This window comes from Phodopus roborovskii, unplaced genomic scaffold (assembly GCF_943737965.1).
Source record: "Phodopus roborovskii unplaced genomic scaffold, PHOROB, whole genome shotgun sequence".
In the NCBI taxonomy this organism is placed as follows: Eukaryota; Metazoa; Chordata; class Mammalia; order Rodentia; family Cricetidae; genus Phodopus; species Phodopus roborovskii.
This window is the reverse complement of record NW_026126433.1, coordinates 15,249,074-15,275,098: the sequence shown is the minus strand read 5'-3', so window position 1 is coordinate 15,275,098 and position 26,025 is coordinate 15,249,074. Positions and strand designations below refer to the sequence as shown.

Here is a 26,025-nt window from a genome sequence, read left to right as displayed (position 1 = left end):
ATCTCGATTGCTTTTATCTCCCACTGTTAAGTGTAGAATAAATGATTTTGCTCCAAGAGTCTTCCCTACTACAACCTATCTGTCCTCACTCTTACTATCTCCAGTGAATATAACTGCCATGGGAATCACTGTTTTCATAAACATTGTTTCCAAGATGTATACTTTAAAGAAGCCCATAGATGAAATTAAAGTTTTTGCTATTTTATTACTTCTTGCAGGGGATAAGATTTTTTAAAATGAAGGGATTATTTTCTATATTTGTTAAATAATAGCATGTAATCAGCTAAAGAATAATGATGATTCCTGAGTGATTTTGAAAAATTGATAATTTAGAGGATTTCTCACGTGAGCTAAGACGTCAGATTCACTGTTAGCTTTGCATGCAGTGACACAAGACACACGAAGTATGTGACTGAAGGCTTTCAGGGCAGGAGCTTCTCCCTCCACATAAAGCAAGCATACTGCAGTGGTTAGCTAATTACTTATGTCACTACAAACCTATATTAAGAAAGTCTCAAGGCACCCAACTATCTGCCATTACTCTCAATACTTTTGTAGTTACCAGAGACTTTTTCAGAATAGAATTATTGGACATGTTCTTCATTTTCTAGGTCAAGTTGCCTTCTCCATGTCCTTCTTCAGTTTCCTTGATAGCAACAGGTAGAGATAGCCTTGTCATACTGTCACTGCAGTTGCTAAAGCTAACAGCCTTTAGTTTTCAAGGGGTTAACTTCTATTGCATGACATAGGTTGTTAATGGCACTCTGTTTTTATACTTTTCCAGAAAGCATTGGGCTGCCAAGGATTAGAGTCCATGTGAGCCTGAAGTTAACAGAAATTTATCAAGCCACTATTGCAGGGAATTACTTTTAATTTTCTAATTCTTATACTTTACCATGAATTAGATCTCTTGCCTACTATAATAATGTAGCTGATTAGGTTAAATGTAGCTGTTTTGGTACTTTTTGTTTGTTTGGTTTCGGGTTTTTTTTTTTTTTTCCCTATATATTCATTTGAAAACTGCAGTAGAGGAAAAGCCATATGGACACTTGGTTTTGTGGTGCTTTTCTCTGCTGTCCCAAGGCTCTGTCAACAGTGAAAATGTTAATCCTATGATGCCTTTCCCTGCATGCTCCTTTAAATGTCATCTACCAATGCTTAATTGTCCTAACTTGTAATATTTTTGTATTAAATTTTTTAGGAGTTCCTTGTAATTTCTTTATAATTTAAATATATTAAACACAAAGTGTTTAGTAAAGTCCAGCTGACAATTACTAATGTTTCTTGGTTGTTGGGTTTGTCTGATCCAGGTGGGAAGGGAAATTCTTATTTTAAGAACTAGGACCGGTGGGATGCAATTAGCTCTGGAAAACAATTACAATTTAGTTTAACATGATACAATGTCGGAATGGTCTGCCATAATGGTCTGCTGGCCAGAACAAGGATGGGGAACCCAACCTTTGCAAACGCCAAACCTGGAGACTCCAGCTTTGGAGTCTACATAATTCAGGAAAGTAAAACATCTTGCACTGCTGGAAACTTGGCTTTTGCCTTACCTATTTACAATCTTGGTCACATGAGGAGATTTGCAGGTGGGGAAGAACAAATAAATGATTACATGATTAGTGGAGATGACACAGACCACAAAGGTATCAGAGCAAAAGTAGCTTTCATGAACGTGTTTGTGAGCAAAGAGGCCATACACCTGTAATTCTAGCACTGGGGAGGTGGAGTCAGGAAGGTCAAGAGTTCAAGGTCACATATCCAGTCTGAGACAAGCCTAGCTTACATGAGGCTCCATTTCCACCCCTCTGTCCCCATAAAAGAAAACCTACCTGTGTACATTAGATATTTCTAGCTGGGTTGGCTGAACTATTTCAATGTGTGGTGATAAGTATGGGTGCTGGCCATGTGCTGAACTAATGTAAGTCTTCAGATACGAATAGTAACAGATTAATTTTAACTTAAAAAATTATATACCTTGTAGATAGAAACTTCTGTCCTGCCTAGTCCCACTGCTGCTTTGCCTCAAACACACAAAGACTTACATTAAGTATAAAATGTTTGGCTGATTGGTCAGGCTTCTTACTGACTAGCTCTGTCTTAATTATTAACTCATTTCTATTAACCTATGTATTGTCATGAGGCTGTGGCTTACCCGTAATCAGGCATGTTACTCCTTGGGCAGCTTGACATCTCTTGGCAGTCTCTCCCTGGTTTCCTCTCCCCAGAATTCTCATCCGGTTAGCCATGCCTATACTTCCTTCCTGGCTATTGGCCAATCAGTGTTTTATTCACCAACCAATAAGAGAAACATATATATAGAAGGGCATCTCCCATCAATACCTGGAATGTGCATTAGAATTCTTGTAAAAAAATAAAGTACCTGGCTCACCTCTGACTTAATATGGTATAGTATGACAGTATGTATGCCTTTGTGAGCCTGTTTGTGCAAGGGTTAACTGGTGATTGAATCTGCCATTGGCATGGATTTAATTGTAGCTCATTCATAGGAAGAAAGTCAAATACAAAGTATAACAACAGATCTGGTCCTAGGCTGTAGCAAGTTCCTCATTCATATACATTGTTAGCAATTTGATGCATTCTTCAAAATAGGTTCAGGGTACATTTTCAAGTGGCCCAATGTAAGACCCTTGGGGACTTCGGTGTCCTTTCTGCAGCATGTAGATGTAGCATGTCTGACTATCTGCTCAGCTTGACCTTCATGACTGTCTTGACTTGTTTCCTCTATAAAATGGTGCTAGAGTTAGCAACTTCATAATTGAAGATTAACTTTATAGTCTGTCTGAAATCCTTAGAGAACAGCACTTGGTGTGTGTAAAGGACAGCATACTGCTATTTTTAAATAGGTTTGTTTACTTTGTATATGAGTACAAGTGCCTCGGTGTATGTGGAGGTCAAAGTTGGGGAGTTGATTTTCCTCCACCTGTTGTTTTCTGTTTTGAACTGGGGTGTCTCCATTGTTGCTGTCACTGTGCAGAATACTCCAGTCTAGCTGTGGTTTTACATGCTGACCCATCTCCCTGGCCCACACCTTGCCCCTTTAACTTTCTCTAGCCACATTGTCACTGAAGTTCAGCCACCTCCATGGACATTCCATTGACTTACTACAAACTGCTACATACACAGAAAGAGAAGAGAACCCATGGTTAAAACAGATTTATCAGTTTGTTCTGGTGCATAGCTTGGCTTTGAGCCATTTCAGAGAGTCCATAAAGGCCATTTACTGTACTTCATTTTTAAAGGAAACCATTTAGGAACTCATGGAAGGGGAAATCCTGGGAAGGGTTTTCATCTCCATGCAGATACAGAAGAGAGGCCAAGATGACAGTCCAAAGACTCAGTCTTTTATTAAAAAGTCATTTAATAATGCTAAAAATACAATTAAATTTTGTTCAGTGCTCGTGTGTGTGTGTGTGTGTGTGGGTGTGTGTGTGTGCGCGCGTGTGTGTTTAAAATTCAAGTTCCATGGGGTTTCCTTTTGGGGATGGAATCTGACCGCATAGTCCAAGTTGGGCTCAGTTTTGTAATTTTACTTCCATATCCTAAATTACTGGCCTATACCTCCATTTTGGACACCTTTGCTACATCTTTTGGAAACCAGGCTTCTGGTTCATGTACTGTCTTAGCAGACATTTGGGATTATTTTCTGTGATCCTTTTAAAGGCATTTTGAACTCATTTTTCCCTTCCTTGTAAGTGGTCTTCCTTTCTTCATCATTTCCTCCTGGTACTGGAAATGTAGTAATGATCCAGTTTAAAAAAAAAAAAAAAAAAAAAAAAAAAAAAAACAAGAAACAGATGGTGTTTTTGTGAAGTGGGATTTCAGGAGAAGGTAGTTTACAATGTCCTATAAGACATTACAACTACCTACCTAAAATTCCTGTTGACTGAAACTGAGCCGACTGGTAGATTCAAAGAATGCAGCCTGATTGGAGGCGACTGGTAAAGGGAAATGATCTGTAAGAGGCTGAGGCTCTGAGTCCTTGAACTGTATGTAGAGTGGCATGAGTCTGTCCTGGGACACTGTCTTGGTCACTTTTCTGTTGCTGTGAAGAGACCACGATGAAGACAACTTACAAAAGAAAGCATTTACTAGGGGCTTAAACTGTCAAAGGTGATCCATGACCATGGTGGGGCATGGTACTGGAACAGTAGCTGACAGCTTATGTCTGATCCATGTGCACAGGACAGGAGGAGAGCCCACTGGAATGATGTGGACTTTTGACATCTCAAAGCCCATCTCCAGTGACAGCTTGCAATGAGGCTACACCTCACAATCCTTCCCAAACAGTTGCACTAGCTGGGCACCAAAGTTTGAATATGTGATCCTATGGGAGGCCATTCTCACTCAATCCACCACAGACACTGAGTATCCCTCTAGCTCTCAGTACACTTTGCAGCATCTCTATTAAATAGTTCTCCCTGTTTTGTTAATGACAAAAGGCAAAGGAATCAAGTGTCTATCTTAGTACTCATAAAGTTGAGCCCAATAGAGCAGTTAACTGCTAAGAGAAATAACTTGGAGGTTTTGGAATCCTGTGCCAATCAATCTCATGTTCTTCATACCCCCAGACTTCAAAAGAAATAAACTTACATTTCAGACATTTCAGTTGTCTTTGTGCCTTTTGCCACTCAGTTCAGCTCTCAGGAGGCTACTTTGGAACTAGTGACTTGGCTATTATATCCTAATATCTGACAACTAAGAACCTAATAAATCTGCTATGATTATTACTATGCACATAGGAAAATTTTAAAAACAAAATACAGACATCCCTATTCATGTCTATCCTAAATGCCTAAAGAATGGTGACAAATCTTGAGACTGCTGTGATATGGTTGCTGATAGGAATGCATGGAAAAGGAAGAAATTCCCCTAAAGGAATCTTGTCACAGCTTGTCAGCGTATAAACACTAGCTAAGCTGCTTTAAAGGATTGTCATGAAAGGCAAGCCCAGGTTAACTGTACAGACTGGTCAACATACAGTTTCTGCTCATCTTGTTCTGTTACCTAGCAGTGACTACTGCATCTGGTTGTAAGGATTAGCATATTTTAAGCACAGTGCTCAGTGTGTAGGAAGACTCCAGAAGTGCAACTGTTTTCTTCCCTTGGCCCTGTTTCTGGAAGATGCTAGACTGACAAGTGGGAGTCTTAGCCCCTTTTGTTGAGAGTTAAGTTGTGTTTTGTATTCATAATGGCAGCTGATACACAATATCACTGCATATGCTGAGTTTAGTGCTCATTTGGAAACTGGCTTTATTCCTAAACTCTGCTTTTGCAACCATCCTGTGGATTTCTTGTTGTTTTCAGAATGGTGAATTCGGTTCCTTGCCAAGTGATCTGTCTGAGTCTTGTGTTATATATAATTTGTGTGATATATAACTTGATACTATGTACCCTATTCATGTCACATTTTCTTCATCTAGAGTCCCAGTGTGAGAAGTGGTATTTCTTCTTAGGCCCACTTCAGTGGGATGGTTATAGAATGAGCAACATTCTGCTCTCCAGATGTGTGTGCAAACTTGTTAAATCTACAGAATCCCTACAGGGGCACACTACAGCCTCATGCTCATCTTCCGTGTCAATGTGTGAGGTCAGCATAGACTTTCTTTCAGTAGATTGGTTTTAGTGTTTAGACTCCAGAAGATTGTGTCACATTGAAATTTTTGTTTGTTTGTTTTGTTTTAGGGTAAATGATCACCATTGTAAATCCTGTCCACTCCCCATTCACATTTCCTTTTACCTAAAAATAATGACAAAAACAAAGTTTGGCCAGGCGGTGGTGGTGCACACCTGTTGTCCCAGCACTTGGGAGGCAGAGGTAGGCGGATCTCTAAGTTTGAGGCCAGCCTGGTGTACACATAGAGTTCCAGGACAGGCTCCATAGGTACTGAGAAGCCCTGTCTGGAAACACCAAAACAATCAAATACCTTGTAGTTGAGTCCTTTTTATGATACTTGCCACATGCCTAGCTACAATGAGTCACCAGGAGTATATAATACCACTATTTTTCAACACTTGAGGTTTTTATTTTTCTCCACAATTGGGGAAGTGGTTGACTTAGCAGTGATGAAGACCTGCAGAGCCCCTGGGTGTGGAGAGTTCAGCAGCCACATTTTACATGGCACAGTTCTACATATAGGGAATGAGGACTTCTAGTCAGGATATGCCTGGCCAAGATGTGGCCCACACTTGTGAATTGTTGCTGGTATCTGTGAAGGCTCCTCTGTCTCAGGGTTGGGAGATGGGGGTGGAGGGTGGAGATGAAGCAGTGGTCTGTGGCCTGCCTAATGAGGCAAGGGCACTAGTCATAGGCATCACTTAAGTATATAGAGTAGGAGTTCTCGAGAAAATCAGAAGCCCTGGTACTATAAAGAGGGCTCCTTTAGAGGGCAATGAGTTAAGGTGTTAAGGGGAGGATTGTGTGTTGTGTTGGGGTGGAAGCTGAGTGACAGAGACTGAGGAATGGCCTGTTGTAACTTGGAGTTTAGCTATTCTTAGCAAACCAGGTCCTTCCTGGATAGTATCTTTCCCTATATTCTTAAAGTTGCTTCTGCCTTTCCTCCTCTTTTGCATGCAATTCCTCCCCCTCCTCTTCCCAACCTCCTGTCAGGATCAGGCACATGCTAGGCAAGGGTTCTATCAGTGCACTCCATCCCCAGGGCCTGGGGAGATCTGATTCCCTCTTCTGAACTCCATGAGCAGGTAACAAATGCATACATATAACTAATCTTAAAACAAATAGACAACAACAAAAAGTACCCTACATTCCCTGTTCTGCCTACTCCCCACACCCCCTCTTTTTTAATTCTGAGACTTTATTAGTCATAAAGCTGCAGAGCAGAGCACCATCCCTAAATGACCACTATTTACAAATAGTATCTGGGTCACCATTAAACTATCATATTCAATACATGAGAAAGAGCTGCACAGCATGGAGTAGATCCAAATATTTCCAAGAAAAAAATTCATATGTAAAACACTTAACTGCATCAAAAGTACTACAGATCAGCCATCTAAAAAACTGACCCTTATGGAAAGCCAGAGAAATATGGGAGTTAGCAGGCTTAAACACAGAGTTGGATTCAGACCAATTCAATCTGAACTGGCACAGCCCCAATTTCATTACAAAACCAATGACTTTCACAGAAAAATTACACCCCAACAATTTCCAGATATAAACTTTATTTGATATTATACAAAAATTTAAACTTAAAAAACAAAACACACACCTTTTATAAGTCAAAGAAAGTGAAAGTTTTAGTTTTTTAATTGGTCTGCAAAATATGATTCAATGGTACAAATTTTACCACTACAGGCCTACAAGAAGTTTGCAAATTTTGAAAAAAGTTAAAACTGCCTTCAAGATTACTTTTATGTAAATTTACAGGTATTGACCAATTTACAAATATTTATATAAACTAAAGACAGTCTTAATAAAAAGAATAGCTTGTATCTGAAGCTACTATTTTATGTGGAAAAGAAATACTGAAAATGATTTTTGTATAAACACTAAACTTTTATTTATAATTTTATTGTCTTATCTAAAACAATTGGCTTACTGCCTAAAAATTTCAGTTTAAATTATAATCCACAGAAATCTGATTCTACAAATAGGATATAATCTTAAATCTAATATTTCAGTTTTCTGCTATTTTTTTCTATCATGAGGAAAATAAAATCAGGAACAGTGCATACGGCACTATGCATTTTTCCAAAGTGTCTAAATCAGAGACTTTCAAACAGTCCAGTAAGCAAGTCACTAACTGCTGTTAGTGCTCCTGTTACAACAGTGTAAAATGTATTGTTTCAACACAAAATCTAAAGCAACCTCCAGAGTCTATCAAAGCAAGGTGTGAAGTGCTAAAGAAACACCAATACAGACACATGTCAAAGCCAGGCTGGCCGAGGGACTCAAGTGAAGACTTAAGGCAATTGTCTCCATAGTGACGTCACTGAATGAAAATTTTCATTTGCTTCAAGTAACTGAATAACTGACTTGAATTTTTCCTTGACTAGAAGTGTCTACTGCCAGTTACACTGTGAATATGCACTACTTACATCCTTTGTGAAGTTCCACATGGTTCTTCAGTATTAGCATGTGGTACAATTCCTTCAATTTATATCAAAACCTTATTAGTTCAGATAATTTCTCAAAATATATTTCATGCTGAAAAGTCATGCCATAATGCTACTAATCACCAATGTAAACATTATCAAAAATAGATTTTTAAATCAAAAAATTTATCAGAAAAATGTCATAATAAAATATGCAATCTTTATATATGTATGTCCTTTTAAAACATAAACAGTAATGTTAGGAGTAAGGTTTTTCCCGCCAGTCGGACCCACAGTGGCGCCAGCCCCAAATAACACATAGAGACACATATTTGATATAATGCTGTTGACCAGGTACTAATTTCTTATCGGCTAGCTCTGTCTTAATTATTTACCCATTTCTATTAATCTAAGTACTTCCACATGGTCTGATCTTACCGGAGAGAGAGGCTGCTGGTGTTCTGCTCTCTCCGTCTTCCATCCATGTTGACTCCTCCCCACTACTTCCACAAATCCTCCTTGTCTCCTGGTCCCACTTATCTTGCTTTCCTATTGGCCAACAGTGATTTATTCATTAACCAGTATGAGAAATATATTTACAGAATGACATCTCCCATCATTTCCTCTTTTCTGTCTAAATAAAAAGAAGGGTTTTAACCTTAACATAGCAAAATATATCACACAATAGTTATCAAATAAGAATCACAATTAACAATATTTAGTCCATTAACATTTAGCAAGATTAAAAGAAACTATTCTATCATCTATCCTATCTTTGTGAGTCTAAAGTCCTATATGTAACTTATCTTTAATCCTAACTAAGGAAAACTATAACCATAACTGTCTTCAACTCCATCAAAGACAACAGAAGGATAGTATATAAACTCTAGAAATGACAGAGACAACTCACTGCCTGGTCAGTCACCTGAAGTTCTTCTGTAATGCTTTATCTTCAGCCTATAGGCCATAGTGTGTCTGGCAGACTCTTCAGCAAAGCAGGAAACTTTATACTGTCTTCCTGTATTGGCAGTTTGTCAGTCACTTTACTTTGTGTCCTGCAGACTGTCTGGCAGACTCTTACATGAAGCAGGAACTCCGTAGCAATGGCCATCTTGAATCAGCAGTCACTTTTCTGTGGGTCCTGCATGTCCAGTTTATACAGCATAAAGTCAAACAGTCAAGACAAGAGCAGTATCTTGTCCAAATGGCTAGTCTTGCCATATTGGAAGTAAATTTCATAACGCGTTTCTTCGATTTCCATCTTATATCTTCCTTTCTGGTGCAGGTGGTGTTGCCAGGAGCATTTATGTCTCACAGTCAAGAAAAACCCTAAACCATTTTAAATGTCATATTCTGTAGGTCTTTGAAAGGTTTTAAGAATGCCTATTCATCTCAAATACATCTCTACATATCTAGAAAACCTAACTCACCTAGCTATCTTGGGCAAAGAACTGCCCCCACCTTGACCACTGATTTGGACATGTACTCCTATGTGCTTGCACGAGACAAATATAGAGGACTGCTGCACCTTGCCAAGTCAGGGTAAGACAGCCTTTCTACCTCCTTGGTGCTGTTGTGGTCTGTCAAGTTCTCTTGGCCTTAGCCAAAACTGGGTGTACCAATGTTGCTGTGAGATCTTGGGTGACTGTCCAGGTAGCTTGCTGTTTCTGTCCTCATTGCACCTTTTGGAAGTTGCCCATCCACACTTCCTGTCTACCCTAGTATCATTATTTTCCTTCTCAAGTCTTGGTGAGGTTGAAGATTAAACTATCAGAACTATTATTCTGTCTTCCTAATTAGATATATTAGGTAGTAGACTTAAGTTTTCCAGCTTAGGACAACTCTATTGTAAAAACTCTGTTATGCCTTTACCCTAGGACTAGATATGTAGGTCATTTTGTTCTCAATTTTCCTTTTCTTAGAGCACAATTGTTATTCACTGTTTTGTATATAGTTTTGTATCAAGCCTAAACCTTTTCTTTAGACTAAAAGGGGAATTGTAGTGGGATATTCACTTTGTCTCCTTCTGTGGCACTGACCATGCCCATTGGGGAGGTGGAGCCAGGGGCAGAAGTGACCTGTGGAACTAGGTCTGAGGAGGAGGCGGGGAATGCTGTCTTGCTGATGGGAAGAATAGAGGAGAGCATCCGGTGGAACTTGCTGGTGTTCATCTGTCCAGGTTGTAAGTTATTTCTCCCTGAATAGACATCTATTCGGCCTATTTGTTTATCCTGATCCTTATTAAACTGCAATACAGTAACAACGTTAAAAATAAACCATGATGGATTACAACAAATACATTATGATGTAATTATTGTTCTTTATTTCTTGGAAGAGTTTAACAATTAGAGACCAGCTATCTCTTCAGGGTAGCAGCCCTCAAAGGCAGAACATTGTTCAGATCTCTCTTGTTTTTCAATTTGTGCCATGACTTTAAAAATTGATCCTTGATCATATCAAATTTCTGCTTTTCATGCACAGCTCTGGAGGTATTAGTTCCATCAAAAGGTTCTTCAACACAGACATATTTTTTTCTCCATTCAATGCATCAGGCCTTGGGGATAACTTTGGCTTTACGCACTGAAATCATCGGAGTGTTCCAGTCAAATTCTGAAGCATTATATTTCAGAAAGCCCAGTAAGAGGTCCCCAAGACTCATTCTTTGAGAGGTAAAGAGGAACACTACATGGAGCATGATGTACAAAGTGCAGCTATACAGAAGTACTAAATTCAGGGTAAATATTTTAGAGGGATGGAAGGACGGTTTCAGGCAGGGTTTGCTTGTTTGTTTTTTAGACACAATGCTGTTGGCCTGTTACCAGTATCTCTTATTGGCTACCTCTGTCTCAAATATCAACCAATTTCTATTAATCTAAGCAATGCCACATGGTCTCATCTTACCAGAAAGAGAGGCCAGAGCTCTGCTCTCTCTATTCTCCATCTTGAATCTCATCCTCTCGTCTCCTATTCCTGCCTACCTTGCTTTCCTATTGGCCAACAGTGCTTTATTCATTAACCAATACAAGAAATATATTTACAGAATAGCATCTCCCACCATCTCCTCTTTTCTGTATAAATTAAAAAGACTGGTTTTAACCTTAGCATAGCAAAATATATCACACAACAGTTATCAAATAAGAACCATAGTCAACAATGTTTAGTCCATTAACATTTAGCAAGATTTAAAGAAAATATTTTATCATCTATCCTATCTTTTGAGTCTAAAGTCCTATATGTAACTTATCTTTGATCCTAACTAAGGAAAACTATAACCATAACTATCTGTCTTCAACTCCCTCAAAGTCCACAAAAAGATAATGTATAAAATCTAGAAATGACAGAGACATCTTGCCTGGATAGTCACTCAAAGTTCTTTTGTAATATTTCATCTTCAGCCTATAGGCCATAGTGTGTCTGGCATACTCCTCAGCAAAGCAGGAAATTTTAAACTGTCCATCTGTATTGGCAGTTTGTCAGTCACTTTTCTTTATGTCCTGCAGAATGTCTGGCAGACTCTTCCATGAAGCAGGAATCCAGTATCAATGTCCATCTTGTATCAGCAATCATTTTCCTGTGTGTCCTACATGTCTACTTTATACAGCATAAAGTTAAAAGGTCTAGACAAGAGCAGTATCTTTCCCAAATGACTGGTCTTGCCATATTGGAGGCAAACTCCATATCACCTTTCTTCAATGTCTATCTACTTTCTGAAGCAGGTGTTGTTGCTAGGAGCAAATATGTCTCACTGTCAAGAAAAACCCTAAACCATTTTAAATGCCATATTCTGTAGGTTTTTGAAAGGTTTGGAGAATGCCTATCCATCTCAAATATTTCTCTGTGTATCTTGAAAACCGAAGTAACTTAACTCTAAGTTTTGACTATGATAGGTAATAATAATATGTACTAAATTATACTTTACATTTTTTCTTTTTTCTTTTTTTATTTTACATGTCAATCCCAGTTCCCTCTCCCTCTCTCCCTCCCTCTCTCTTACACTCTCTCCCTCCCTCACATGCACCCTGATCATCCTTCCCTCCCATCCCCCACCCCACTCCACATGTAGGGCTATGCCATCCAGGGGGGTCATGTAAATCTGTCAAGTCTTTTGAAGTTTGGGCTAGGACTACTCTCCTGTCTCTAAGTTAAGGGAGTATCCCTCCATGGGGGATGTGTCTGCAAGGTCCTTTTGTGTACCAGGAATACATCCTAGTTCCACTGTCTGACGTCCCTTAGACTGCTCAGTCATTCTAGCTGAGACCCATGTTCAGGGGGTCTGAGTCAGTCCCATGCTGGTTTCCCAGCTATAAGTCTGAGGGGCCTGTTAGCTCCTCCATGTCCAGGTCAACTATCTCTATGTGTTTCTGAAACCTGGTCTTGTCCTCTCGCTCTGTATATGGATTCTAGATCCGCTCATTGTTTGGTTATAGGTGTTTGCTTCTGTTTCCAATAGGTACTAGATTAGGGCTCCATGATGGTGGATAAGTTAGCTGTTAATCTCATTATCAGGGAAGGGCATTTATGGTAGCCTTTACACTGTTGCTCAGATTGTTAGTTGGAGTCAGTTTTGTAGGTCTCTAGACATTTTTTAGTTTCACTTCAAACCAATAATGGCTCACTCCTTTATGTTCTCTCTCTCTCTCTCCTCTCTTCTATTCCTACCCTGACTCAATCTTCCCAGTCCTATGTGCTTTCCTCTTCTCCCCTTCTCTTTCTCCTAGTTCCCCCTCCAATCACTGCCCCCCCCACTTCCTATGTGCTCTGGGGGACTTGTCCCTTCCCCCTTCTGTGAGGGACCTTATATGAATCTCTTAGAATACACCTTGTATCCTACTTCCTCTGGTGATGTGAATTATAGGCTCGAGATCCTTTGCTCTAAATCCATATATGAGCAAGTACATACCATGTTCTTCTTTTTGTGACTGGGTTACCTCATTCAGCATGGTTTCTTCAAGTTCCATCCACTTGTCTGCGAATTTCAAGATTCTATTATTTATTTCTACAGAGTAGTATTCCATTGTGTGGATGTACTACATCTTCTTTATCCATTTTTCACTTGAGGGGCATCTAGGTTGCTTCCAGGTTCTTGCTATTACAAATAATGCTGCTATGAACATAGTTGAGCACATGTCTTTGTTGCATGGATGTGGATAATTTGGGTATATGCCTAAGAGGGGGATTGTCAGTTCTTGTTGTAAATTAATTCGCATTTTCCAGAGGAACTACCATATTGATCCCCAAAATGGCTGTATGAGTTTGCACTCTCACAGCAGTGGAGGAGTGATCCCCTTTGTCCACATCATCTCCAGCATAAGTTTTCATTGATGTTTCTAATTTTAGCCATTCTGGCAGGAGTAAGATGGTATCTCAAAGTTGTTTTGATTTGCATTTCCCTGATAGCTAAGAATGTGGAGCACTTTCTTAAGTGTCTTTCAGCCTTTTTGATTTCCTCTATTGAGAATTCTCTCTTCAATTCTGTACCCCATTTTTAATAGGGTTATTTGGTGTTTTGTTGACTAGTTTCTTTTCTTTTTTTTTTTTTTTTAAGATAACCTGGTTTTATTTAGTTATTTCTTTTAATTTATTTTATATAACAAAGTCCAATTAAATGAAAACAAACATTTATACACAATATTTGGAAATTTGGGCGTTGTTCTTTCCAAACTACTTCCTGCTGGTAAGGGGCACTGTCATGGGGGATTCGAAGAAGATTCAGAAATCCTGGCTATAGTCTGTAAGGCTGCTTTGTCCAGCTCTTTTGAATGTAGGATCACCTGGTACTCTGTTTCAGGCGGTCTGGCATAATCGAACCACATTAGTCTGGAAGGAATCCACATCTTTTCCTTTTCTGTGGGAAAAAAAAAATAGAAATCCTTTTCCCCAGTGACTTGTCCTTCAACTTAAATTTTGGAGTCAAAGCATTTTTTTTTTAATTTAATTTATTATTTTACATGTCGATCCCAGTTCCCTCTTCCTCCCTCCTTCCCTCCTTCCCTCCTTCTCTCCCCCCCTCCCTCCCTCCTTCCCTCCCTTTTACCCTCTCTGACCTCTCACATGCACTCTAACCACCCTCCCTTCCCATCCCCCCACCCCAATTCCATATGTAGGGGAATGCCATCCAGTTGGGGTCATGTAGATCTGACAGGTCATGTGAAGTAGGGACTAGGGCTTCTCTCCTGTCTCTAGATTAAGGCAGCTATCCCTCCATGGGGGATATGTTCGCAAAGTCCTTTTGTGCATCAGGGATACATCCTGGCTCCACTGTCTGAGGTCTCTTGGACTGCTCAGTCCTTCTGGCTGAGACCCATATTCAGGGGGGCCTGAGTCAGTCCCATGCTGGCTTCCCAGCTATCAGTCTGGTGGCCTTTAGCTCCTCCTTGTTCAGGTAAGCTGTCTGTATGTGTTTCAGCCACATGGTCTTGTCCTCTCCATCTGCATCTGGGTTCTAGTTCGATTCAGTGTTTATGTATGGGTGTTTGATCCTGTTTCCAACAGGCATTAGTTGAGGGCTCCATGGAGAAGTTAGTTGTTGATCTCACTATCCGGGAAGGGCATTTATGATAGCCTTTCCACGGAAGCTCAAATTGTTAGTTGGGAGCAATCTTGTAGTTCTCTAGACCTTTCTTTGTGTTCAGTTTTATCTTCAAACCAATATTGGCTCCCTCTTTTATGTTCTATCTGTCTCTGTCTCTCTCTCTTTCCTATCTTCTATTCCTAACCAGGCTCAAAGTTTTCCTTTCCTCCCCCTCATTTTCTCCTACTTCTCTCTCCATTCGCTGCCCCCCCCCCACTTCACCTGAGCTCTGGGGGACTTGTCCCTTCCCAGTTCTGTGAGGCACTTTATATGAATCTCTTAGAATACACCTTGTATCCTAGTTCCTCTGGTGGTGTGAATTATAGGCTGGTGATCATTTGATCTAGTTCTAAAATCCATATATGAGTGAGTACATACTGTGTTTCTCTTTTTGTGACTGGGTTACCTCATTCAGGATGGTTTCTTCAAGTGCCATCCACTTGCCTGCGAATGTCAAGATACCATTATTTTTTTTTTTCTGCAGAGTAGTATTCCATTGTGTAGATGTGCCACATCTTCATTAACCATTCTTCAATTGAGGGGCATCTAGGTTGCTTCCAGGTTCTTGCTATTACAAATAGTGCTGCTATGAACATAGTTGAACAGATGTCTTTGTTGCATGGATGTGAATCCTTTGGGTATATGCCTAAGAGGGGGATTGCCGGGTCCAACTCTTTGTTGCATTGATTTTTTTGTATTGTTTTCCTGATTTCTATTTTGTTGATTTCAGCCCTCAAGTTGATTATTTCCTGGCGTCTACTCCTGCGTGGTGAATTTGCTTCTCTCTGTTCTATGGTTTTCATTTGGGCTGTTATTTCTTTATGTGACTATCCTCTGTTTTCTTCATATGGGCACTTAGTGCAATGAACTTCCCCTGTAGCACTGCTTTCAAGGTGTCCCATAAGTTCGGGTATGTTGTATCCTCATTCTCATTGAATATTAGAAAGTCCTTAATTTCTTTCTTTATTTCTTCTTTGACCCAGGAGTGGTGAAATTGCACATTGTTCAGTTTCCATGAGTTTGCAGGTTTTCTGCTATTTGTGTTGTTGTTGAATTCCAATTTTAAAGCATGGTGGTCCGATAAGATACAGGGGACTATTCCTATTCTCTTGTATCTGTTGAGGTTTGTTATGTCACCTAGTATGTGGTCGATTTTAGAGAAGGTTCCATGTGGAGCCGAGAAGAAGGTATATTCTTTTGTCTTTGGATAGAATGTTCTATAGATGTCTGTTAACCCCAGTTGAGACATAACTTCTGTTAATTCTTTTGTTTCTTTGTTGAGTTTCTGATTTGGGGTCCTGTCTAGTGTTGAGAGTGTTGTATTGAAGTCTCCCACTATAAGTGTGTGAGGTTTTATATGAGCTTTGAGTTTTAGTAGTGTTTCTTTTACGAATGTGGGTGACTTTGTATTAGGGGCATAGATGTTCAGAACTGAGACTTTGTGTTGATGGATTTCTTCTGCAATGAATATGAAATGACCATCTTCATCTTTTTTGACTAATTTTGGTTTGAACTAACTTGTTAGATATTAGGATAGCTACACCTGTAACGCGTATGGTTTTTCTGCCCGCCGCCTGGTCTTGTCTTGCCTCCATGCCGCCAGCCCCAAATAATGCACAGAGACTCTGTATTTGATACAATGCTGTTGGCACGTTTACTTGTTTCTTATCGGCTAGCTCTGCCTTAATTATTAACCCATTTCTGTGTATTTCCATGTGGTCTTACCAGCTAGAGGCTGCTGGCGGTTCTATTCTCTCCAGATTCTCCATCTTGACTCCTCCTTCCTACTTCCTCTTTCCTCCTTGTCTCCTAGTCCCTCCTATCTTCCTTTCCTATTGGCCAACAGTGCTTTATTATTAACCAGTATCAGAAACATATATACATAACGGCATCTCCCATCATCTCCTCTTTTCTGTCTAAATAAAAACAAGGGTTTTAACCTTAAAATAGCAATATATATACATACATACATACATATATATATATATATATATATATATATATATATATCAAAATATATTCTTAGGTTTGGTCTTTTCATGGTGTCCCACATTTCCTGGATGTTTTGTGTTAACGATTTGTTGGATTTATGATTTTCTTTGGTCGATGAATCTATTTCTTCTAGTTTATCTTCTGCACCTGAGATTCTCTCTTCTATCTCTTGAATTCTGTTGGTTATGCTTGTGTCCGTCGTTGCCGATATTTTGCCCAGCTTTTCTATTTCCAGCATTCCTTCAGTTTGTGTTGCCTTTATTTTCTCTATTTCAGTTTTCAAGTCTTGAACCGTTTCCTTTACCTGCTTAATTGTTTTTTTTCTTGGCTTTCTGTACTTTCCTTAAGGAATTTGTTCATTTCTTCCACTTTTTTGTTTGTTTTTTCCTCCATTTCTTTAAGGGATTTTCTCACATCTTCTTTGAGGGCCTCTATCATTTTTATGAGGGTAATTTTTAAGTCGTACCCGTCTACTTCCTCTGCTTTGTTGTTGCGTTCCATTCTAGTTTGTGTAGATTTCCTAGATTCTGATGGTGTCATGCTTGTATTTCTGTTGTTAGGTGTCCTCTTGTATTGCCTTCTTCCCATAGCTTCTTCTAGTAGGTGTTGGTGGGGTCTGCCCCTCTCTCTATGGTACTTCCCCGATGGGCTTATGTGGGTCTGAGATTCAATATCTGTAGCTCTGTGTGGTCCAAGCTCTCTAGGAGGTTTCTCCGCAGACAGGGATCCAGGGATGGGGTCAAGGATGAGGCTCCAGAAGAAGATGCCAGCAGGTACTCACAGTGGTCCTCTGGCCAATAGCTCTGGCCAATAGCTAGTGGAAGAGGACAAGGGCTGAGCTGGAACTTGAGAAGGTTTTGCAGGGTAGTGGGACCTCACTGGAAACTGGAGCTCTCCTGCTGAGACCTCTTTCTTTGGCAGAGGCCCGGATTTGGGGGTCAAGGATCTTCCCCGCAGAAACTCAGAGTGGACCTCCAAAGATAGGCGGATCTCTGGGAGGGGCACGGGACTCCAGCAGAGGATTGGAGGCAGGGTCAGAGACCAAGCAGGTGGGAATTACGGGTGGTCCTGCTTGGATAGTCAGGTCTCCTTTGTTCAGAGTTGCTCCGAGAAGTCTCCGAAGTACCCCGTGCTCAACCAGAGCTGCAGGACCATGGGTACGGTAGGGCACAGGGTAGGGGGGGGGTAAGCTGGGGGTGGGGATGGGTGGGGGTGTATCAGAGCTCTAAGGGTGCTCTCGATGGGGACTGGAGACAGGAGCAGCAGGATCAGGCGCCAACCCAGGGGGAGTTTCTTGAGTTCTTTGTAGATTTTGGAGATCAGCCCATTGTCAGATGTAGGTTCTGTGAAAATCTTTTCCCAGTCTGTGGGCTGCTGTTTGGTCTTGTCCACTGTGTCCTTTGCCGTATAGAAGTTTCTAAGTTTGAGGAGTTCCCATCAATTAATTGTTGATCTCAGTGTCTGTGCTATTGGAATTTTGTTTAGGAAGCAGGCTCCTATACCAATTTGTTCAAGGGTACTTCCCACTTTCTCTTCTAGGAGGTTCAGTGTGGCTGGATTTCTGTTGAGGTCTTTGATACATTTGGACTTGAGTTTTGTATGTGGCGGCAGACATGGGTCTATCTGCAGTCTTCTACAAACCATCATCCAATTGTGCCAGCACCATTTGTTGAAGATGCTGTCCTCCCACTATTGTATTCTTTTAGATTTTGTTAAAAAACAGGTGTTTAATAGGTGTGTGGGTTAATATCAGGATTTTCGATTCATTTCCTTTGGTCTACCTGTCTATTTTTGTGCCAATACCAGGCTGATTTCAGAACTATACTCTGTAGTAGAGCTTAAAGTCAGGAATGGTGATGCCTCCTGAAGTTCTTTTACTCTACATGGTTGTTTGGCTACCCTGGGTCTTTTGTTTTTCCATATAAAGTTGATTATTATCCCTTCAAGGTCAGTGAAGAATCGTGCTGGGATTTTAATGGAGACTGCATTGAATCTGTAGATTGCTTTTGGCAAGATTGCTATTTTTACTATATTCATCCTATCTATCCAAGAGCATGGGAGATCTTTCCATTTTCTGATATCTTCTTTAATTTCTTTCTTTAAAGCCACAAAATTCTTATTGTATGGGTCTTTCACTTGTTTTTTAAGCGTTACCACACGATACTTCATGTTGTTTATGGCTATTGTAAAGGGTGATGTTTCTCTGATTTCTTTCTCTGCCTCTTTGTCGTCTGAAAAAACTAGGGCTACTGATTTTTTTTTTGAGTTTATCTTGTATCCTGCTAGTTTGCTGAAGGTGTTTATCAGCTGTAGGAGTTCCCTGGTAGAGTTTATTGGGTCGCTTATGTAAACTATCATATCATCTGCAAATAGAGACAGTTTGACTTCTTCCTTTCCAATTTGGATCCCCTTGATCTCCTTTTGTTGTCTTATAGCATGAGCTAGAACTTCTAGTACGATATTGAAGAGATATGGAGAGAGAGGACACCCTTGTCTTCTTCCTGATTTTAGAGGAATTGGCTTAAGTTTCTCTCCATTCAGTTTGATGTTGGCAGTTGGTTTGCTGTATATTGCCCTTATTATGTTTAGGTATGTTCCTGTTATCCCTGACCTCTCCAAGACCTTTATCATTAAAGGGTGTTGAATTTTGTCGAAGGCTTTTTCCACATCTAGGGAGATAATCATATGGTTTTTCTTTTTTAGTTTGTTTATATGGTAGATCATGTTGATAGATTTTCCTATGTTAAAACTTCCCTGCAATCCAGGAATGAAGCCTACTTGGTCATGGTGGATGATTTCTCTGATGTATTCTTGAATTCGGTTTGCCAGTATTGAGTACTTTTGCATTGATGTTTATCAGGGATATTGGTCTGTAGTTTTCTTTCTTAGTTGTGTCTTTGTGAGGTTTGGGTACCAAAGTTATTGTGGCCTCATAAAAAGAGTTTGGCAATGAACCTTCTGTTTCTATTTTGTGAAACGGTTTGAGGAGTAGTGGTATTAGTTCTTCCTTGAATGTCTGGTAGAATTCTGCGCTGAATCCATCTGGCCCTGGACTTTTTTTGGTTGGAAGGCTTTTGATGACTGCTTCTATTTCATTGCGGGTTATAGGTCTATTTAAGTTGTTTGTTCTTGATTTAATTTTGGTAAGTATAGTTATCCAGAAACTTGTCCATTTCCTTTGAATTTTCAATTTTTGTGGAATACAGGTTTTCAAAGTATGACCTGGAAATTGTCTGGATTTCCTCTGTGTCTGTTGTTATGTTCCCCATTTCGTTTCTGATTTTGTTAATTTGCATGTTCTGTCTCTGCTTTTTCGTTAATATGGATAAAGGTTTGTCTATCTTGTTGATTTTCTCAAAAAACCAATTCTTAGTTGCATTGATTTTTTTGTATTGTTTTCCTGATTTCTATTTTGTTGATTTCAGCCCTCAAATTGATTACTTCCTGCCATCTATTCCTCCATGGTGAGTTTGCTTCTTTTTGTTCTAAGGCTTTCAGTTGTGCTGTTAATTCTCTAATATGATTATCCTCTGTTTTCTTCATATGGGCACTTAGTGCAATGAACTTCCCTTGTAACACTGTTTTCAAGGTGTCCCATAAGTTTGTGTATGTTGAGTCCTCATTCTTTTTGAATTTTCAGAAGTCGTTAATTTCTTTCTTATTTCTTCTTTGACCCAGGTATGGTGCAATTGCACATTGTTCAGTTTCCATGAGTTTGTATGGTTTCTGCGATTTGTGTTTTTGATGAATTCCAATTTTAAAGCATGGTGGTCTGATAAGATACAGGGAACTATTCCAATTCTTTTGTATCTTTTGAGGTTTGTTATGTCAGCTCATATGTGGTTGATTTACGGAAAGTTCCATGCGGAGCAGAGAAGAATGTATATTCTTTTGTGTTTGGATGGAATGCTCTATAGATGTCTGTTAAACCCAGTTGAGATATAACTTCAGTTCTTTTGTTTCTTGGTTGAGTTTCTGATTTGTGGTCCTATCTATTGTTGAGAGTGGTGTGTTGAAGTCTCTCACTATAAGTGTGTGAGGTCTTATGTGAGGTTTGAGTTTTACTAGCATTTCTTTTATGAATGCGGGTGCCTTTGTATTTGGGGCATAGGTGTTCACAATTGAGACTTTGTGTTGATGGATTTCTCCTGTGATGAATACCAAATGACCATCTTCATCTCCTTTGATTAATTTTGGTTTGAAATCTAACTTGTTAGATATTAGGATAGCCATGCCTGCTTGCTTCTTGGGCCCATTTCATTGGAAGTTCTTTTCCCAGCCCTTTATCCTGAGGTAATTTCTATCTTTGAAGCTTAGATGTGGACTCTTAGTGTTTGTAGAACATCTATCCAGGACATTCTGTCCTTGAGGGTTTCCATGGAGAAGTCAGGTGTAATTTTGATAGGTCTGCCTTTATATGTTAACTGTCCTTTTTCCTTCACTGTTCCTAATATTCTTTCTTTATTCTGTATGATAGGTATTTTGATTATAATGTGTTGGGGGGTCTTTTTTCTTTGGTCCAGTCTATTTGGTATTCGGTATGCTTCTTGTACTTTTATGGGCATATCCTTCTTCAGATTGGGAAAGTTTTCCTCAATGATTTTCTTGAATATGTTTTCAGTACCTTTGAGTTTGGGGGTTCCTCACCTTCCACTATGCCTATTATTCTTAGGTTTGGCCTTTTCACGGTGTCCCACATTTCCTTGCTGTTTTGTGTTCAGGATTTGGTGGATTTACTATTTTCTTTGGTCAATGAATCTATTTCCTCTAGTTTATCTTTTTTGTTTGATATTCTCTCTTCCATCTCTTGAATTCTGTTGGTTATGCTTTTGTCTGTAGTTCCTGATAGTTTGTGTTTTGTTTATTGTCTCTATTTCAATTTTCAAATCTTGAACCGTTTCCTTCACCTCTTTAATTGTTTTTTCTTGGCTTTTTTACTTTCTTTAAGAAATTTGTGAATTTCTTCCAATTTTTCGTTTGTTTTTTCTTCCTGTAAGGGATTTTTCTTTCTGTAAGTGATTTTCTCCCATCTTCTTTGAGGGTCTCTATCATTTTGATGATGATAATTTATAAGTCCTTCTCTTCTGCTTCATCTGCTTTGGTGTGTTCCGGTCTAGTTGGTGTAGATTCCCTAGATTCTGGTGGTATTATGCTTGTCTTTCCATTGTTAGGTGTTTTCTTGTATTGCCTTTTTCCCATAGCTTCTTCCAGTAGGTGTAGGTGGGGTCTCTCCTTCTCTCTATGGTACTTCCCCAGTGGGCTTAGGTGGGTCAGAAGTTCGATGTCTGTAGCTCTGGGTGGTCCAAGCTTTCTAGGAGGTCTCTCCACAGGCAGGGGCCTGGCAATGGGGGTCAAAGATCAGGCTCCAGCAGAAGACTGGTGATGGGAGTCAAAGATCTCGAAGGCTGGGATTCAGGATGTTCCTTAAGCTCTAGCCAAGGCCTCTAACCAAGGCCTAGTGATGGGGGACAAATACTGGGTGGATGCTCAGGATGTTTCTGCACTGATAGGCGGACCTAGCTGGTACCTGGCATTCTCCAGCTGAGGCCTCTGTGATGGGGGTCAAGGATCCATCGTGCAGGAACTCAGCGTGGTCCTGTGGAGATAGTTGGATCTCTGGGAGGGGCCTGGAACCCCAGTAGAGGACTGGCGGTAGTGGTCAGAGACTGGGCAGGTTGAAATTACGGGTGGTCCCACATGGATAGGCAGGTCTAGTGTGCTCAGAGCAGCTCCAGGAAGTTCCCCCTATACTTTACATTTTTATTTTTTTTTTAATTTATTATTTTACATGTCGATCCCAGTTCCCTCTCCCTCCCTCCCTCCCCTCCAGCCCTCCCTCACCCCTTCCCTCCCTTTTACCCTCTCTGCCCTCTCACATGCACTCTAACCACCCTCCCCTCCCATCCCCTCACCCCAATTCCATAGGTAGGGGAATGCCATCCAGTTTGGGTCATGTAGATCTGACAGGTCCTGTGAAGTAGGTACTAGGGCTCCTCTCCTGTCTCTAGATTAAGGCAATTATCCCTCCATGGGGGATATGTTTGCAAAGTCCTTTTGTGCACCAGGGATACATCCTGGCTCCACTGTCTGAGGTCTCTTAGACAGCTCAGTCCTTCTGGCTGAGACCCATATTCAGGGGAGCCCGAGTCAGTCCCATGCTGGCTTCCCAGCTATCAGTCTAGTGGCCGTTAGCTCCTCCTTGTTCAGGTAAGCTGTCTCTATGTGCTTCTGCTGCATGGTCTTGTCTTCTCCATCTGCTTCTGGGTTCTAGTTCGACTTAGTGTTTATGTAGGGGTGTTTGCTCGTATTTTCAACAGGCATTAGTTGAGGGCTCCATGGAGAATATACTTTACATTTTTAAATGAGCTATATAAACACAATACCTAAACAAGAGGAGAAATATACATATCACAAAATTGACCTTAAATTTTTATCAATAAATGAAAATCCATTCCAAAACAAAGTATAGTTATCTATACCATAATCCCCCTTTTACCTTTAAAAAGAGATTGATTGTGATAGTTAACCATTTATAACCCATCCCATTTAAATGAAAACAAACATTTATAAACAATATTTGGGAATTTGCGCATCTTTCTTTCCAAACTTCTTCCTGCTGGTAGGGGGCGCTCTCATGGGGATCCTAAGAAGAGGCAGAAATCTTGGCAGTAGTCTGTAAGGCTGCCTTGTCCCAACTGTTTTGAAGTTGGATCACCCGGTATGCTATTTCAAGGGGTCTGGCTTGATCAAACCATGTTAGTGTGGAAGGAATCCACAGCTTTTCATTTTCTGTGGAAACAAGAATAGAAATTCTTTTCCCCACTAACCTGTCCTTAGATTTAAATTTGGAAGTCAAAGCATTTTTAAAACATATAAATTGATTTAATCCAGCAGTATTTCTTTTAACAGTTGTTATTTTCTCAGCAGTCTAACAATTTAAAGATAAGAGAACAGCATAGAGTATCCAGACTCTTTTTGTGCTTTCTATCTTTGTGTGGCTTTTTAAAATTATTCTATTTCTTCTAATTCTATTTTTTCATTTTTTTGAGACAGTGTTTCTCTGTGTAACTTTTATCTGTTCTGGAATTAAATTTATGTACCAGGTTTACTTTGAAATCACAGAGATCTGCTTGCCTCTGTCTCATGAGTGCTGGAATTAAAGGTGTGTGCCACCATACTCAGCTACTCTCTTTCTTTTTATTATCCTTTTTTGAACCATTATATCCTGTTTTTTTTTTTTTTAAACTCTTTCAAGCCTAGGTATATTTTAAAACACACTGTAAACCTTTAGAGGTATTTCTTAATCTGAATCTATCTTTACGGTAAATCTTTATCTTTTTCTGGCCACGAGCCTTTTATCTGGTAAACAACATTGCTAAAATGAAAGCCATAGCTGCATTAGCCCCGGTCTATCCACGATGGCAGCAGATACTTTTACCACCAGAACTGAGAGCTGTGCTTACTGCCTTTGTCTAAGATGCCATCCAGCAACATGTTGCTGGCTTGGAGATTTGATCACTGCCATTGTCAGCTCTCATGTACATGCCATTCAGTTGTTAGCAGAGCTCTTTAAAAGCCTTGCTGTTTTTTTGGGAGGAGGGGTGGGGTTGACACTTATGCTGAGTCAGGAAACCTCTCTTAAAGGAGCCACGCAAATCTCTGCTTGTTTCTAGCAAAACAGAGACCAAATGAGAGTAATTCTCCTACCAAGAAGCCTTGCTTGTCTCTGTTCTTTTTTTCTAAAACCCTTTCTTAAGCTTTTGTTAAGTTTTAAGTGGAAGTTCTTATTAGCCATGTTTCCGGCACCATTTTGTTAAGAGTTGTTTTTCCTTACCCGTCTGGTCCCACCACCACGCCAGCCCCAAATAACACAGAGACACTGTATTAGATATAAAGCTGTTAGCCTGTTACTAACATTTCTTATTGGCTTAAATATTAACCCATTTTTATTAATCTAAGTATTTTCATGTGGTCTTATCTTACTGGAGAGTGGGCTCAGCATTCTTCTCACTTGGTCCTACATCTTGAAATCCTCAGCCAGGGTTGGTAATTAGTGCAAAACCGTCGATACAAGACTGTAGCTGCTCAAAGTACCATGACTGGTACAATTTATTTCATGGTGACTTGCCCATTTCTTAATCACCAGCACTAATGGACGAACTTGATTTTCAAGGTATGCCTAAGTTCTGAGAAGGAATGTGTTTCTAACTCTAACAGTATTGTTGACATTTAAGTCAAATTCCACACAACTGACTTTCTCCCTGAACTTTACAATGAGCACTTCTGCACGAATCAGCCAAGGTCTTTCAATGTAGCCAGTCAGGTACAGAAGTGCTTATAGATTAAGGTGAGTATATGGCATGCTTCAGTCTCCTGACTGACTGGTTCTTCTTTAACAACTAAGCATAAATCACCATCACTGCTCCGGGCATCAAATCCATTTAAAGACAATCCAACCAAAAAAAGGTCTGTTTTGTGGGAATAACAGCTGGCTTTCTCTCTGCAGCTGGGCTCTACAGAGTTCTTCAAGTCACTCATCTGCTGCTGACAAGTTTCAAACAAATCTAGCTATTTGCTGACTCAACTGATCTTTGGACTTCGGGCAGTGTGATTTCTCTAGGTTCCAATAGTGGAATTTCTCGAATAGGTGGAACACATCTTACTATATCTGGTACACAGTATGTGAGAAACAATGATGGCAAGGAGTATCTTCAGTCACCTGATAAAAGGCATTATCTGGTTAATTATAGTTGGCTCTTGGTGGGGTGAATGGAAACGCTGCCGTTTACCATCAAAAGGAAAGTTTTTCTCATGGCTTATTCTCTTCCTTCCTTGAAATAATAGGGATGTCAAGGTCTCTATTGGACTGACAGTCCCATATGCTAGGGGCTATAAGGTCACAGCTCTAGATAAGTCTACATTTTGAAAATTGTATTGTACATCATTAAGTTGCTGGTGTGAATAAAGAGTTGTTGAGAGAGGAAAGATATTATTATGCTGTTGGTGGTTTGCAGTGAATGGTGGATGACCCAAAGTTGAGTTTGGGAACATGCTCTTCTTCACTGAAGGTGAACATGTATTCTTCTTCTGGTGTTCACGCCAAAGATCAGAGGAGGGCCTAGCGGCGCTGCCCACAAACAGGCTCCCAGGCCCAAGCTGCTGCCCGCCCGAGGAGGCCTAGGTAGGAGCATCCGGCAGTGACCCAGGACCAGCCAGGTGGTGGAGAGGCCAGAGCCCATAAGGCAAGAACAGTGTGGGCGTGGAAGCTTGGGGGCAGCGAGAATAAAAAGAAAGAAAGAAAAAAAAAATGTGGAAGACCAAAAAGTTGCGAAAAAGGCGGTGTAGACAGCTCTGTCAGAGATAATCGGAAGATCAGCATGACC

At 40.1% G+C, this 26,025-nt stretch overlaps 1 pseudogene; it reads right to left on the bottom strand.

Moving 5' to 3' along the window:
- Positions 1-10,375: 10,375 nt before the first annotated feature.
- Positions 10,376-25,693, bottom strand: LOC127223207 (poly(A) RNA polymerase GLD2-like; annotated as a pseudogene).
- Between the last annotated feature and the right edge of the window lie 332 nt (positions 25,694-26,025).